We start from the raw sequence: 17398 nt of genomic DNA on the forward strand, positions 1-17398 counted from the left end.
GGTTGGATTTGGGGTTTGGACGAAGTCGGGTGTTTGAAGAGAAGAAGGAAAGCCACAGAGAAGGTGTTGTGGGGAGTGGGGTTTTATATCGAGGGAGGTGCCCCAGTTGCGCATGCCTCCATCCAGCAGATTTAACGAAACTTCGGAAGCCGCAATCTCATGACCAGCATCACGAGGAAAGAACCGCTCGCTCCTTCAGAACCAACAACAGGAAGGCATGACATGGCACTTTGTCAGCAGCACCCAGGATGAGGTGGCCACCCTGAGTGACACCTGGGTGCCGAGGTGTCTTCCTGGGTGTCGTCGTAGGTGCAGCACCCTGCCTTCATCACCACCTCGCCTCACATCACCTCACCTCACCTCACCAGGCCTTTTCTTGCCCTGCCTTGCCTCAATTGGCGTGTCGTGTCCTGCTTTTGTCCGTCCAGCGGTTGAGCTTTGTGTTTTGATAGATCCAGCGAGTCCAGTTACCACCACCACCGCCAGCCATGCCACGCGAAAGGATCGAGACCGAGGCCGAAGTCGCCGCGGAGCTTTCTAGACTCAGACAGATCGCCAGTGTGTACGCTAATCCGGACATAGATCTATCCGATGTCCCGGCTACCTGGTCTAAGCTAAAGACATTGTGGTGGTCCCATGCATACAAGCGCCAGCACGCCCAGTGGGACTTTGCCACCTTCTTGTGCTCCCAGCTGTCCGACGACGAGATCACCAATGTCTCCCGCGTGGTCTTTAGAGCCGAGAGAGCCTGGTACCGAATGGAGGCCTCCGAGGAATGCCGCAAGCGCTTCGATGCCGTCAAGTCCAACCTGCGCTACGAGCCCCTCGAGAAGGTTTTCCTCGTCTTCGGCCCTGCCATCGCCAAGTCGTGGACTTCCCTTAAGCTCATCAATTCCCTGGCCAACTGCAAGGACAGGCCCAAGCGCAAGACCGACTCCGAGATTCGCGCCGCCATCAACGCCGCCGCTGCTTCGAGGCATGCCGACTCCGATGATGCCGAGACTGTGTGGACTCCCGAAGACGTAGATGCAGCTTTCAAAGGTATTCCATCGCCGCTTAACTTATTAACAATATCCATATATTAATTATTGACTACATTCCAATATCCTATTACTCGATATAATCCCAGGCCCAAACATATTCACTTTAGTCCTTCTCGACCTCAAAATATAACTATGGCACGAATAACAAGTCAAATCATGAGTAAAAGTCTATTCCCCGTAAACTAACCAAAGTCACAGTTCTACGCCCTGGTGAAGAGCCCGGCCGCGCCAGTCGACGATCGACACCCGCTCTAAGCTCCCGCCCCGCCACCCCAGTACCCGCAGCTCAGGGCCTCCCGCTTGCGCCCGTCTCCGGACACGGCACGCCTATGCCGCCCCCGTCTCTCGGCCCTGCCAGAGATGCACTTTCGGGGTTGGCCAGAGAGTCTTCGCCTTCTCTCGCTGCTCCGCCCCGTACCGTGTTCAGCCCCGTCATGCGCCGCAAACGTCCCTTGGAGGACCTCACGTACAAGCCACCGGTCTCCAAGCGCGCCCGCCTCGCAGTCTCGATCGATGATGACGAGGAAGAAGAGGAAGGGGAAGAGGAAGAGGAAGAGCAGGAGCAAGAGCAGCCCGAAGATCCCCGTGGCCTGGACGAGGATTATGACCAAGGTTTTGGGGCCTCCTTTGCCGATAATGATGAGGCTGGCGCCAACAGCAGCCGTGACTTGGGGAAGCGCAAGGGCAAGGGCAAGCAGGTCGCCGCGGACATCTTCACTTCCGATGCTGAACAAGAAAAGAACGATAATGACGATGATGACATCCAGCTTGTCGAGGCCTGGGGCAAAATGGCTGAGGCGGTTCTGGCTCTTCCCGTTCCCAAGGGCAAGGTCAGCAAAGATTCTCTCTACGTCGCCATGATTCAGAGCTTCAAAGCTGCCGCCAACGTCACCAGTCGGGCTACCAGAAACATCCTTATCCGGGAAGAAGATGCTGCTTAGAGAGATACGGGTGCCTTTGCTTTGCTTTTTTTGATCCAAGTTAGAAGTCTCGCAGACCTTTTTTGTCGTTTATGCACTACGAAGCCTTCGGGTCGTACTGAGTTCGAAATAACGATGTTTCTGCTGCTGTCTTTTACTTCTGATTCTCTTGATGACTAACTTGAACATCATCACTGGGACCTCCTTGCTAATGAAGTAGCATTGCACGTTAAGACGTGGAATTATCGTTTGAGACAATTGCTTTCCAAGAACTTTTGCATGCATAGCTTTGGGTTTAGTATTAATTGAATCCAATCAGACGACGATTATATGCCTAGGATATGTGTGCTTCGTCTGTTTAATTTGGGAACGCCGCCGAACACACTGAGTAATTTAGCTGGGGAAAGAGAACGTCGTGAAGAAATGCTGAATACAATCCGCCAGACTATCTAGACAATGCAGATACATCTCACGTATCTCATTTCGTTACTTGATGCATTGCACTGTGGCATGGCACAGGACAGACGTCCGGCAGGCTCCGGCAGGCAGGCTGGAGTCCCGGCTTTATGCATCAGATCGGCCGCGACATCTGGGTGTCCCGATGACCCTTTGGGTCCTCCTAAATCAGGATAAACACGCACATGGCGCAAACAGATGATTGATCAAAGCAACATACCGTACTGAACAGAGTGAACTTCCTCGCTTCATGCATTTTGGCGGTGGCCGGAGAATACGCCGTAGCAACCCGTTATGTCAGCGTGCTACATTGCGATCAACATGATAGACCTCCGCTGGTAAGTCTCCAAAAGGAAAATTGTATCATTCTTGTCCAGCTTTTGTGCCAACTTCTGCCGTACGCGTAAGTGGCTGTGCACTGCTGGGACATCAACAGAGTACCATAGGCATTGTTTTCCGAATCGGCATTTTTGTCTCTTCGCACCTTTCTAAAGTATCTGAATATACCCATTCCCTGGCTGTGAAATGAGAGATGTGAATGTCTGTTGCTGACCGACCTAAGCGGCATGTTTGCCCTGACAGGGTTCCTCTTGGTTCTCGAAGAATTATGCCTTTGGAGTAAGGTTAAAAGTGGACGCTGAAACTCTCCTTAGGAACCACGAGATAAACAGCCATTCCTGGGATGGGCCAAGGCAGCACGTCTTCGGAAATGTTGCATCTCCTGGGGATGTGCGGACCTCAGAATCTACCTGTGTAAGGGGCAGACCACTCAAAGTCCGTCAGGGAGGTCAGGGAGTCAGAGTGATCTCTTGTGAACTCTTTGTGTTTATAAATGATATCGAACACCCTGTCTCAAAGGCGATGGGAATTCTATGATCGTCATGTCCGTCGAAGCCCTCTTTCCCTCGGCGCCCAATAGGTTTTGCTCCCTAAATTGAAGGGAGTTCAGTGGCGCAGGCTCATTACCTAAACGCGAGTATTATAATGTGCTCCGGAAATCTTGAGTTGGGAGATCGGGGATGGTTTGCAGTCGTTGCCTCTTCTAGGAGACGCCATCGTTAGCTTCTAGACGGGAAGTCACATGATAAATGTGCAGTGATTGGGAGGTAAAGGAGTATGCACTGGAAGTCGGTGGACTGAAATTCTGTGTGGAGTAATCGCATGAATCTTTCAGACTTTATGGCGAGCCTTCAGACCTTGGGTTGCGCAGACGCTGAGTTTCGGTGGATCAACGTTTGTCTCGCAACCATGTCTCGGAGAAGGGACTAGAAAAGGTTGAGAACCACAGCAGGGAGAACGCTACGAGATCATGTTGCGGGTTAAATTCAATACAGCTTCGTCGGGAAAGACTGCGCGGAGTGGCGTTCTTTCTCGAGGTGATACTGAGTAAACGCATCATAAAGATGGTACTGGTAGATCCTGTTGTTGTAATAACTTGGAATTGGTCTGTCAAGACGTTGCCGCCTCTGCCGGCAGATTTCCATCGGATTTGGTTTGGCATACTGGATCTGAGTGAAAAGCAGACTCATGCCGCCGATCCTCAGGACTGGCTTGGTAGTTGGCCAGAGCATGGGAATATGCCGCCATATCCCAAACGTCATGTCTCGGCCGTTGAAACTCCAGGTTTAGGATTTGGTCCACAATTTCGGATTTTCTAAATTACAGCCTCCTGTCCTGGAAAACTATTATTCAGCCTTGTATGTCATTCCTGAAGCAGCTTCTTGGTACCTGAAGTGAACCGACCAAAGTCACTGCCTCCTCTGGCGACGTTGCCGTAGAGGGTGCTCTTACAGAGCGAGTCACTAGTGACCAAGACCTTCTAAATGGTACACTTGTAGCGGGCTGGCCAGAATGAGCTGGTCGAATTGCTGAACTGCAGGGTACGCGGGATCTGAGTGTTGCGTATCGAGATAGCGGGCATGTTGACGCCTCGGTATTTGGAGGCGCCTATTTGGCCGTCGTCTGGTACTCCGAATGCGAAGAAGAAGGTTCGCGCGCGCTTCCAAAGCCAAGGCTCGTGACGATTCTCGTACGGACGACCTGGCGATGTAAAGCCACATACGAGTTTTGAAGCCATGGTTTGAAGCCGCAAGACATCAAGCACCAATGGAGTAAATGGCATACAACCAGATCGCGCGACTCATGCCGACTGTGGCAGCTGTGTATAGATAATCTCCACAGTTGCAGCAAGCGGCATCTCGATGGGGACGATAATAGTGACCGGAGGCGCCAACCGCTACATCGAGATCGCGAAGAGGAAGATAGCCGCCATTATTGCAAGAAGCAACGAAGTTACTCGCCTTCCATTTCGCATAAGTCGCAAAAAGAAGTCAAAGTCTTCGACACTGACGGTGAATACGAATGGATTGAGAGGAAACTTGCTGTACCGTCAAAAACACAAGACGAAGCGGAGTCTGGTGTCAAACCCAAAGCGAAAAGAGCAGCACGTGATATTTTCATGCAAGAGCCTTCATCGGTGAAGATTGAATACATCGGGAGCGGGAGACCGAAACCGCCACCAACTGTGTCCAAGTTTCAGTCATCATCGCGTTCCTCAAAGAAATTAGAATCGGAGTTATTGATTGCGCATTCGCTAAGTTCCATATCCTCAGTGTTGCTGTTACTTCTACCTCCAGATATAACCTGACGATTGACGATCAGCAAGAGGTCGAAGGGAGCACGGCTGTCAGGTCACTGTCAGGCCTTCATATGCAGCAGGGAGATTGGCAATCTACCGATGAAAAAGGCATATTCAAAGGGACCTTCTGATGGGCGAGTTTTGATCGTTAAGTGGTCGCTCAGGACAATGCGATCTAAGCGTATAAGAGATGAAGGAAACCCCGTGGTCGAAAGTTGAGGACAAGCGTTACTTGTAAGTAAGGAAGTACACGTGAGCCCATAGGTTTTTTTCATAGATCTACGGGTAACTTGCTCCTAAGAACCATCGTTTCTCTTTCCGTGAATTCCAGACGCCTCATCATTAGCACTAACGAAACAAATGTTAATTAAATGTACTCGGATGACCACACGCAATGATGGAGGTTTTCATCTGCGCTGGTCACTGTCTTCGTCTAAAGAGCGAAGACTGACTTCATCTCAGGCCACCTCTCGCAGCACTCTCGACACCTGTGTACAGCCAAAACATCGATCTTCAAAGAAGTGAGTGAAAATAGATCAAAGAGTTAGACGGTGTGAAGCGTCAGGAAACAGAGGTTTTGAATACGTTGTAGATGCTCGGCTGGTGGACAGAGCCACGGCGAAACCCATTCCGTATCTGCTTGAGAACTCTGAAATCAAATTCCACCGCGCTGCATCAGATACACTAGGCAGCCTGGCCGTGGAGGGTATATCACTTCATTGACGCTCTTGAATCTTCCGATCACGCTGACCTCCAAGCAGGCCACTACAAGATCTTGATAATTGGTCTCAACGACCTCACGCCTTTGATCCGCCACATGAATAGCCCGAATGTGGAAGGACAACACACTGCGGTGGGTTGTACAACAGATCTGCTACACATGACGAGAATAAAAGCCTATAGCTTGGTCTGTTTCCCTTGTGCCTGACTCGACTCGCCAAAAGCAATGGATTGCGGATACAGCGCAATGCCGCCGGGCCGTTGAAAATGACACGTCCAGATGGTAACAGACAGCAGCTGGTTGCAACAGGAGCGATCCCAGTTCCCTTCAGCTTGCGGGGCATCATGGATACGCATGCGTAATATTGCTGCACCACAGCCCTAAATGGCATTACAGTCGGCAGCACAAATTGAAAGCTGTTGGCCCTGACCAAGACACGTCTCGTAGAGAGACTAGTTCACCTAATGAAAGGTCATTCCATGTTGATGCTGCGAAATCTAGCTGCCTCCTCGGATCGGAGCAAACAACTGGTTCTCCAAGCAAGTGTAGTTCAGAAATGCAACGAATTTGCCTTGACATTACCTTGAAGGTACCGGCGGAGATGACTGCTGCAATAGTAGTCCTTGCTCTGTCTGATGAGTTGAATTTCTAATAAGGAATCTTTGCGTCTTGATTAAATTTATTAACTGAGAGTGGAAAAAGTCTGAGGTTCATGGGAACAGTACGGTCATGATGAAATCAGTTAAATGATGGAGGGATTGGTTAGTACGTAAGTCAAATAGGCGAATGGACTTGGTTACGATGACAAGGGCTGAATCTGGGGAGGAATGAACGTGCAAGAAGCACTTGGTCTGATTGAGACTGGCCTTGAGGACGACCATGCAGATCCAGCCCTCGAGCTTCATCTATCGTCGCGTTCATCGGAAGGGCGAAAGAACTGGTATCAACCGGGGGATGGGGGATGGAATCCGCAATCTACCGGCTGTCCTAGCTACGGTACACCTCAAACATGGAGTATATATCGTGGACGTTGCTGTAGCGGTTCACTGAGGAGATAATTCAAAGCTAGAGCCTGAGTCACCAACTTGCCCGACTTGTGATTCGAATTCTCTTTCTCTATGGTGGCCTACTTCGTTTTTTTATTCGGGTTTCCTCCGCTTTGACTCTTTCCATTCGTTGGTCCTTGCTAACATACCGCTCGTAGCAGATTTTCTTCTCAATCAGATGCTTAGGGCCTAGGATCTTGAACTTCTTTCAGCGGCCGGCCTTGTTGATTTGGCTGCTGCCTTCAGACGCCCAAACTGACGATGACATCTCCCAGCGTGAAGTCTTGGGCGTAGATACGGATTTGGACGATCTTTCCTCTGTAGCTAGTTGGAAACTTTGACTAAAGATACCCAGCGCCGCAGCTATTATTGATACCCAGAAGCTGAAGACGATGCAGCAGCAGTCACTAGCCCCCCTTCCATGGTCTTGTCTCCGGCGGACACTTGGAGTCGATCCGTGATTGGAGTTGGGCTTCTTGATTTTCATAGCTGCGTTCTGGTTGACGTTGAGCCTTGTATCAGCCAGAAAAAATACTTGCAGAGACAAGCACTGGAGGAATGGTCAATGAGGACAAGAATAAAAGGATATCTTCGAAAACCACTGGCAAGCATTTCCGTTGAGGCGATCGTATCGCCTACTCGTTGGCATCTCTCGTTGGTAGATCATCCCAGGACAGAAAGTGTACGCACACCTTTCACTTTCTCCATCTTTGACAGCCTCGCACGAGATCTTCAGCAGTTTAAACACTGCATACATCACTCAGAGCTCTCTACAAGTGCCATGGCAGTTCTTGCGGTGGGCCGTAGAAACCACTCGTTGCGAAGCACTTCCTGCGGGTGGTAGACCTGCAGAGTTATCTAGGTCGAACAATGATATTATGCAACACCCTTGAACACTCGTCCCGATTAATCAATGACATTGGCCGCTTTGATGGTACCGTAACGTCTGACTTTGGGAATATTGCACAGGAAATCGTGAGAAAGAAGGCGTTACAACCGCATGACGCACATTTGATCTGCGTCGAGCCGCTGGGGAAGAAGGCAACCTCTGAAGCTCTGGCGCGCCGCCCATAGATTTCATTCGTCGTGGAAGGCTGCGAAGCCTTTCCTACCAGTGTGGATCTCAGCGAGTCGATGGATGAAACTGGCTTAAGAACGATCTCTCAACAACTTCATGCGCGCTGTGCATTCATTGGTTTCACGAGCATGACTTGGTACCACAACGTTCCGATCTCCAGTATTGAGTTGGTAGACTGGTATGTTGGGGTTGAGTGAGTGACAAACCCCATTCGACACTGAGTGGGAACATGGCCAGAAGTTAGGCTGGAGAATGACTGTCAATGCATCGTACCTCGTGAAGGCGTTGGTCTTGCTGAATTTACAAATAAAGTGAAGCTCACGCACGCCTTTCCAGCGTTCAAATTTATCGGGTATCTGACATACATTGATGAATTGGAACCATCCAATTTGACGGCGGGAAGTACCCATAAACGAACGCATGGTGTTTTGTCTATGTAATTATTCCATTATTAATCATTCACCTCACATACGGCAACAAATACCTGCGAGCATGCCTGTTTTGGAATGGTCGCGCCGTTTAGCCATTTATTTGCCTCATTGTGTTGTAATTCCCAGATGACTATCCCATGTCATGCATCCTCGCCGATTTCTACCCAACTCGAATGCACCGCGACCAACGTCCCGGCCCTTCACTGGAGCAAGGGTGAACCAGAATGACCCCAGCACGTCCAGAACTCGTGCTGAAGTGCTCCAATCTCCGAGCTGTCCTCAGGTCCAATATTGTATTAAGTCTCATTTTTGATGCCGTCCGTGGCTGATGTACAGGACTTTGAATCCCGTAAGCATTTCTTGGCGATCCGTCTCGCGATCTTTGGCACCGGAATGACCGTTACAAACTAGTTGGGCATAGAGTCGGGTTGGGCGCGAGGAGATACTGTTATAGGCTCGAGATGTATTCTGGGGAAAGGCAAAGCTCGCAGGCAGAGCTCGCAGGCAGAGCTCGTAGCAATCTGAAAAAGGCGGGTTACGTTTGGGATCCCATGCACAGTTTTGTGCTTTTACTGTCATGCTGGGGGACGTGAGAAGCAACTAGGTATTTTGCTGCTGGAGGTCGGAGGCAGAATCGGTGATGCAGTGTCAACAAGTATGGGTGAGGCATGGCAGGAAGAAGCAAACGGCCGTATCGGCAGCGTCACGAGCGAAGAGGAGAGTCAATGCAGCCGCCTAAGCTAGAAACCTGTAACCTGAACTGGACGATGCAATTAGTTCGCGGTTGAATCCGCGAACCTGCGAATCTGGCCGGACCAATTTGGGTTGTTTGAGGCGGATGAGACCTTACTTATATTTAGAGAGGCTGCAACGTTCCTTTTCTAGTCCCACCTCACCGAGGTATCTAATATTTACAAGTGCAGGTTCATATCAAAAGACGTAAGTGGATGTTAGTGCGTAAGCGTTTACTGGAGAAAAAGGAGCATCATCTTCTTCGGTCCTATAGGTCCTAAAGCGGCTTCTCGTAATCCTGATCAACATTTGGTGCTTTGTCCGACCAAGAATCGGCGACTGTGACCACTCTCCCAACATAGTCTAAATCCTTGATGGGTTGAAAGATCTCCGCCGGTGGTGGGGCTCCTGGTTAATTGACGGGTGAACAATAATGCCTGTCGACTACAACAGCTTCTACAGGCTGTTGCGTCGGCTAATCATGCGACAGAAGGTGAGGATACCGCGGCAAATGCAGTTGTTGACGAGCTCGAGCAACGCGCATGGCGCCGGGTAGTCTACGCCTGTTGCGCCTGACGTGTAGGTAAGCAATGTTAAAAGCGCCACTGACTTGATTGACCAACAACATCATGAATGCTGCGCCAAAACAACCAATGGAATTGGTATAAAAGCCGATGGTGCAAGCAGGTTATGGGACCTTGGTGTGCTGTGTCGTTGCAGACAGCGGCATAAATCTTGAACTCCGTCAAGATATTCTTGACATCTCCTACGCGAGAGGCAATGTAGGACTGCATCTATATTTCCCTTCCTGTCGAACAGGAAGCATATGACCCCAGCTTTATATTCATCATAGAAGCACGATTTCACAACGCCCATGTCCACATGGAAGTATGCCACAGTGGACGATCGCAGTGATAGCCAAAATGGTTCTTTTACGGGTGGAATGAGAACATGCTTCAAATCAGGACTGTCTGGCGTATCATCCTTGTCGTCAATATGCATCTTCTCTTGATCAACACAATTTTGCCGTATCAGCATGCGCAGGCGAGTATGAACAAAAATTCGATCCGATGCTGAATACGTACGGCCATATAAAAATGGTGCTCAGGTCTTTGCTGGTATGCGCTGATTCTTTTATTTTTCTTGTCATGCCCATCCGAATCTCGACTTGGTGAAGGCACGCTCGAGAGTAGCTTGACGTCCGACCGATGTGATACCTCTTTGCAGCCACCCTGTCAAGCGACATTTTCCCAAAGATCGCTTCGTCATCTAGGGGCGTCGTTGCGATCCTCGGGGCCAAGGATCAACTTTTCAAGGGGGACTGGACGATTTTCCTTCTCTTCCTACAAGTCTTCACTTTCAATACCAGGCTCAATGATGACGAAGAGTCCTGCCATAGCTTCTTCGTTGACTACATGGCGAACATCGTCACCCTTCCAAAGAACCGGAGTGTCAGATTTTATTGGGATACGTCTGGGCTCCATCAAGCCCAATCAGAGAAAAAGGGTTCTTTCTCATTTGGGAGCGACCTGCAATACTCGGCCTCGGACGTAGTGCAATTGAGGAGGGGCTGAAAGGAGTTCACCCGTCATCATGAGAAATATGGCACTGCCAAGCTTTTGGAGAAAGGACGTGGACGTCCCGATGTATCGTGCGGCGATTTCAACAGCTTGGCTAAGGGCGAAACCCATGTCACCTGCACGTTGCTGTTTGCTGCAGCGGATTTTCTGGGGTTGAAGAGAAGTGATGTGCTGCTTGGCTTCGTCCTGCGCCCCGGCTTGCGAACCATGTGTTCCGGCGCCGGGCAATACGTGGGGCCGGGGCCGGGGCCGGGGCCGGCCGGGTGGGACCCACTGCGCCAGTGGCCCATCTCGCTGTGCCCCAGAGAATCGCGCACCATGTATGGGGATGGAGGCACACTCAGCCCGGATCAATCCGCCAGCGCACGAAAACGCCGTGAAGTCTCCCAATTAACTGAGATCGACCTTTTCAAGTCTTATGCAAAACGCAGACTTTTGAATTGTTCTGGTGGCGAGTACTGAGTCTGCACTGTGCGCTCTGCTAAACAGTACCGCCAAAACCGAGATGCGCACATTTTCGCAAAGAATTAAGCCCATCTTGCGATGCCACAACGTCACAACATCGCAAAAGTTTGCGCATAGTCGTGTCCTTCAGAAAGCACCGACACAAGTATGTCTATGTATGGCAAGGAATGTCCGACAAAGTGGGTGATTGTTCCGGCCTGAATCGTTGATTTTCGATCTTCTGGCGATCGCACAGTCCGGTACGTACCGCGCCTCTACGCAGACCACTTCCCCGCCCCACCAACGATTGAACCACCAGCCCGCCGCGCTTCAACGGCAACAACACCAAAACGGCGCCTCACTGAAAACACCCTGGCTGTGGCAGTAATCCCCAACCATCATTTCTCAGATGCGACCAGTTTTTGACCGATTGAAATGTCAATGGATTCCTCCAAGCACTTCAACGGATCTTCGGTTGATCCAGACAGTCGTGTTCTACTGCACGTCGTCATGGCCACTTTTGCTGAGCTTCAGGCAAAGCGTCAAGCACTGCACATGCTCCCCTCTCCACCAAAACCCTGTGCAATGTGTCCGAACACGTCCTCCCCTTCCTGAACGGCTGCAACAACTTGTGACGATGAAGAAGGCGGCCCTCTCTGTTCCCTCGTCCCCCAAAGAAAGCAAAGCGAAGAATAAATGAAGGGAGCTTCTCCGCTCCTCCAGGGGTGACTGCGGACTGCCGCACTCCCCTTTACACATGAAATCGTTGTGCATTGCAGCACGATTTTCGGGCGTTCTCAGTCACCCTTTTTTCGACGTCATATGACCACGTTTTCGCGAATAGCTTGATACGTACGATATGCCGCTACATGAGAAATTTGCTACTGAAAGCAGTGAGATCAGGACTGTGGAATGCTATACTTTTAGTTTGCGTGTATCGGCCCGAGTGACGAAAGTTTAAATTGAAGTGTGTTGGAATAAGAATGATACTGTGCTACAGCTCTGAAATCGCTGGTTTCAACAATGTCTCTTTTATCTGGGCGCATGCTGTACGCGTCGATTTCCTCGCTTTTGAAGTTGACGCCGCCGGCCGCGAGCGCGATCGGCACCGGGGGCTACGGCGCGGATTTGCGGGTGGGGCGTGCGCAACGGACTTGCCGGCCGTATCCGGCGCGAGAAGGCGGGTTGCCTACTCCCTGCAGCATGCGCAAAACCTCCTGCACATATCGCTACGCGTCAAGCTGCCGGTCCGCACTCGGAATCTGCGGACGAGCGGGTGGAAGCAGTAGACAAAGAGGCCCTCCCGCGCACCACCTTCCGGAAGTTGAACAAAGGCCACGAAGGGTCGCCCAGCCGGACGACGATCCCAGACGACAGCATCAATTTCTGTGACTTTATTCCTCCTTATCGAGAAATTGAGCGCCAAATCGCCTCAACATACTACCATTCTGAGCAAAACGAAGAAAAAATGGACAAAAACGGTAGTCATTGCTGTTGTGCGCGTTAACAGATATCAGAGTCACAGTGTTGAGGCCGCAGTACCCTCCTATGCCCGGTCCCTTACATTGCAGCGTCGTAGTTTCATGCGCCTCCGGCAGAACCTAGAGTTTTAACAATGAATAAATTAATCTTATCTAATTCTGTTTACTGAGTTGATTTTGACCTTGGCTGGATTTGAGAAGGCTGGGATGTGCAGTTCTTTCTTACGACAGAGTCAACCACTCGAAGCGGGCCAGCTGACTGGAGGGCGATGACTAAATCGTATGCATCCGGTTGTGCGCGGCGTGACGAAACGTGAGATAAGGCATAATGTGGGCAGGTTCGCTCACTCAACTAAATTATCTTTGTTTTGTAGTTGGCGGACGACTGGGTCGAATAGTCGAAGGATTGGAGTCGAGAATCGATGAGTACTCAGAATGTGGAGGAACGACTGCTGGAAGTAGGCGGTGTCTACCTGCTTATAGGTATCAATCATCTAACCTAAGATTTTGGTTATGGAACAAACGCTGGCGGCATGAATGACACGGGCAAGTCGACCGAAGGCGTCCGCCGTCAACTTGGTATGTTTATTCATACGACTTCACGCATCAGTGATGTTGGTCTGTTTGACCATTGCTTGATACCGCGTTGGCCTGCAAAGGGTTACTAATGCTGTTGAACGGCATCGGGGGCCTCTCCAGCACCCTTTCGCACATCCTCCCGAACGGCGGCCTGATGCGTATGGAAGCGAACCTGCTCGGCCACGACGTATCGCTGGAATTGGACGTGCCGACCCGCTACCGCCTGTTCCCTAAATGCCGTCGGCCCGCTTCTTCATGGCCGGGAACAGAAGGTGGCGGGACCGCCGTGAGCGTCTCGGTGCTGATGGCCGACAGCAGCGGCTTGCGGCCGATGGAACTCGCCATCGGGGTTATTGTGCTACTGATCAACCCTTGCTACCTGGTTGAGATGGTCATGGCGCCGGGCGACTGGGACGACATCGCCACCGGCCTCATGATGCCACGAGTCCCGGTCGGCATGGCCCTGACGATCACGGTGGGCACCATTGGTGCTGCCGTGACGCCGCATGCCCTCTGCCTATGTGCCCTCCGGTCTTTGGCAGCCGCGCAATCAGCCCTGGCGAGCTCGATCATGACGGGCCAGGTGATTATGTAGGGTTATCTCGGGCTGGCTGCGCCGGGTCGTCGCCGTGGCGCCGCCCATCGTGGTGGTGGTGCTCGGGGTAGACTCGATCCGGCGATCAATCAGCAGTAGGTCTAGTGATTGAAGTACCACTTGTTGTAATGTTTGACAGATTGTGCAGCCGTCTTTATCCATCCAGACTCTGTCGCCTGCAACCTGAACGCGTAGGACATAGTTGCAAACGGTTGTCAAAAGGCAACGTTGATGCAGTGCTACTACCACAAGCTTGACATCCACTTGTCTACATCGCTCTATCAGCCATGAGCCGTCTAATTGTTGACGTTCTACATGCGGCGAACAAAAGCTTTTACTCAATTGGGCACATGTCTTCATCCAATCTTGACTTTTCCATTCAACGTTCAACTGTTTTCTCGAAGGGTGGCACTCGGGAGGCTTCTCATAAGTGGCTGTTAAGATTTACAGGCGTCCCGTTCACTTGCAAACTGTAGGATCTCAACGACATTGAATGGACCAGTTGCCGTTATCCGACCAAATGCTGGTCATTTTTGATCACCAGACCGGGCTGGGGCTTGATGCTGTTGGAAGCCTGCTGGTGGACACGATCGCAGAACTAGAACGTCCTGGAGCCGTCGATCCTCAGGTTGAAAAGGGCGTTGAGCTGTTCAGCGTCCCTGGGTCCGGGTTCTTGTCCGCGACCGAGTGCCGTGCACCAGCTCCAAGATGCGGTACTTCAGGAAATTAAGACAGCAGCTCTCTGAGCCTTAGTTCAGGTCCTCGTCAAAAGCCCAGTCGTCTGAGAGGACATTTGCCGCGAGCGCTGTCGGCAGACCCCCCCCCCCCNCCCCCCCCCCCAGTTCGCCTTCGCACAGCTGCACGAGAAGTCTGGCTGGCACACCGCCATGACGTTCCTCTGCGGGGCCGGCTGTTGCTGAACGAGATGCATGATCCTAATGGCGCGTATCTTAACAACACCGCCACGGCTCCCGAATCAAAATCAGCTTCTTGTTCTTCATCGTCAGCAGAAACGGTGATGGGGATGCACCGGGTCAGGCGCTGGTATGCCACGTCTTGAGACAATAGTTCAGTAGACCCTAAAAGTCAAAACTTTCGCCGAGCGTGAGGAAGAGGAGTGACTTATATTTTGTCTGCTCATTTTGTGAAAGTTTGTATTACTAAAAGGAACATGAGGACCCTTCTTTTCCTCCACCCCAACCCAGGCCAGTTTCTTGACCACCACATCCTTAGATGAGGACAATGATGGTGACCAGCTCTTGGAGCCATTCCCTATGCTTCTTGTGACAAGTCGACGACAAACCATAGTGCGAAGTTCCCTCGGTCTTTAGAATGTGTTCAGACGGCCAATTTCACGGTGTACGCATTGTTACTCTTCGATTGAAAGACCAAGTCATTCGTCAAAAAACAGCAATCGTCGTCAACAGGGCACAAGGCATCATCGTCGACATTAATAGAAGAAAAAAAGGCGAGGAAACCCGCGTGAACTCGGACAACGCCGACGTTCACTGGGAACGAAGAATGTGGTCTTGGTATTATATTTCTTGAAGAGCTTCAAGAGTCCCCGCACTCGGATGGTGATGGCAACTCAGCCTCCGGAATTATCTGATGTGCTGTTCTCGCGGCTATTGGAGCTAAATCATTCGGCGACCGCATCAATTCCGACGAAGAGGCAGCAAAGTGAATCTTTCCGTGGACAATGAACTAGAACCTGTCCAAGTTACAAATCAGATATTGTGGAAGATGCGTCCTGGTGGGCACCATGTAACTGCTGGCCTTCTTTCGGGGTGGTACTCCGTCTTGTTGCTATCTTGACAACGTGATCCAGAATATGTTCGCTAGTCAAATGCTGAATCCAACCTGTCTAACAATTCGACCTGTATAAATAATTCGATCTATTCAATCTTTCTTCCCTTCTAACTTTTTCTTCGCAGTTTGCCGCCTGGAGGCGCACCTTGTTGACTGCCGTATGACTCTCACGGGGAAATATTCGAGGGCCAGGATGGCTCATAGAGAAACCTCTATGGCCACCTATTTCGATCTATTCAAGTAACACCCCCAATTCGACAAACCCGATCCTATACCAGCATGCGATTTCTTATTATCGCACGTCGACTTGTTAACCATTTTGTTTTCTAACGCTGTCCGCCTCTCTTATCCGCCACGTTCAAGAGCAGGTCCGAATTTCCAGTATGATGAATTGATTGTGACGTGCTATGTCTACTGAAAGCGTCTGCCCGACCGAAGAACAGTTTGGGTCACCCTACAACGCCGTGCTCGCTGCCCACCACCTCCAATCACCCTAGCCAACTATGGTCAACTCAAACAACCCAGCTCCCACACAGCTGTCTAAAGCTCTGGCCAGCCTCAGCCTGGGCTTCGTTCATCTTCGTAACCTTGTCTCTGATCATCCGAAGCTTCCTGTCGCTCTTGGACTCAACAGCCCAGCCCCATGTTAGCCATTTCCAGCCCGATTCCTTGTCGCCGACGTCTTTGTCCCTAGCCGCCGTAGCAGAGGCCCGGTCCTCCTCATCGAGAACGGCGACGTGGACGAGGGCGAAGTAGATCTCGGCGTCGTATCTGTCCCTCTGCGACTGGCTCTGCAGCAGAAACAACACGACGCGGTCCGCGAGGGCCAGCTTGTCGAGTTGGATCCGGTAGTGCTCGGGGCAGAGGCCGGGAGCCGCTGCGCACGTGTTGGTAGCAGCCTTGCTCTCTCTCTGTATCTTTTGAAGCGCCTGCACTATGTCCGACTTGCTGGCATTCGGGGACACATCCAGAAACTCGTACATGGTCATGTGTCTGTTGTAAACGGTGTACATGTCCTTCTGTAGAGTGCATCCAGCCTCTGCAGACGTTGTAAGCATGTATCATCTCGACACGCCACAAAGCACGCATTACCTACCGAGTGTTTCATCGTATGGGGAGACAATCTTGGGGAGAAGACTGCTCATGGCTGTTTGGGTTGGCGAGGAACTCCAGTAGACGAGACCTACAAGACATACCAGGATGGCAGTGACGTACGTGTAGTTGATTGGCATCTCGCGTTGGTTAGTTGGTGCAGTAGGAACGGTGAAGAACAAAGTCCAGGGAGCTGTGAGCCACGGGTATTTGTAGAAAAGGCCATGAGTACTGTCAACCACAAAACTTAACAAAAGGAACACGATAAGTCTCGGGCTGTCTTTCACACAAAGTAGAGGCAGAGACGGGAAACTTTTCGCCGCACTGGTCCTGAAACGACATCCAACCCATTACAAAAAACGCCCCTGCTGTCATTTGAATATCTGACATCTGAGTCTATCTGAGTCCTAACCAACAAAGAAACCATCAGATTGAGTGCCCGACCTACCCGCCTCGCAATCTACAAGTTGTACTGGCCCGCAAAGTGACCCGCAATCTGATCCTTGACATCCCGGACCATCTTCACCACGTCGTTCCGCACGATCCTTTCGGACTCTGCATGCTCGTCGCCATCCTGCACAAGCCTGTCATCCTTGGCGGCCATGGAAATGACTAAGCTGTCTAACCCCTTCGACAGCCTCCAGCCAACCTTCTGCAGGAGGTCCACGTCCTCGCTGGCCTTGGACATGAGGGCATCAATCTCGACAAGGCAAGTCTCCATGATCTTGCAAAAGGCATACATGGAATCCGACG

Source organism: Colletotrichum gloeosporioides, assembly GCF_011800055.1.
Source record: "Colletotrichum gloeosporioides strain Lc1 chromosome Unknown consensus_18, whole genome shotgun sequence".
NCBI classification, from domain to species: Eukaryota; Fungi; Ascomycota; class Sordariomycetes; order Glomerellales; family Glomerellaceae; genus Colletotrichum; species Colletotrichum gloeosporioides.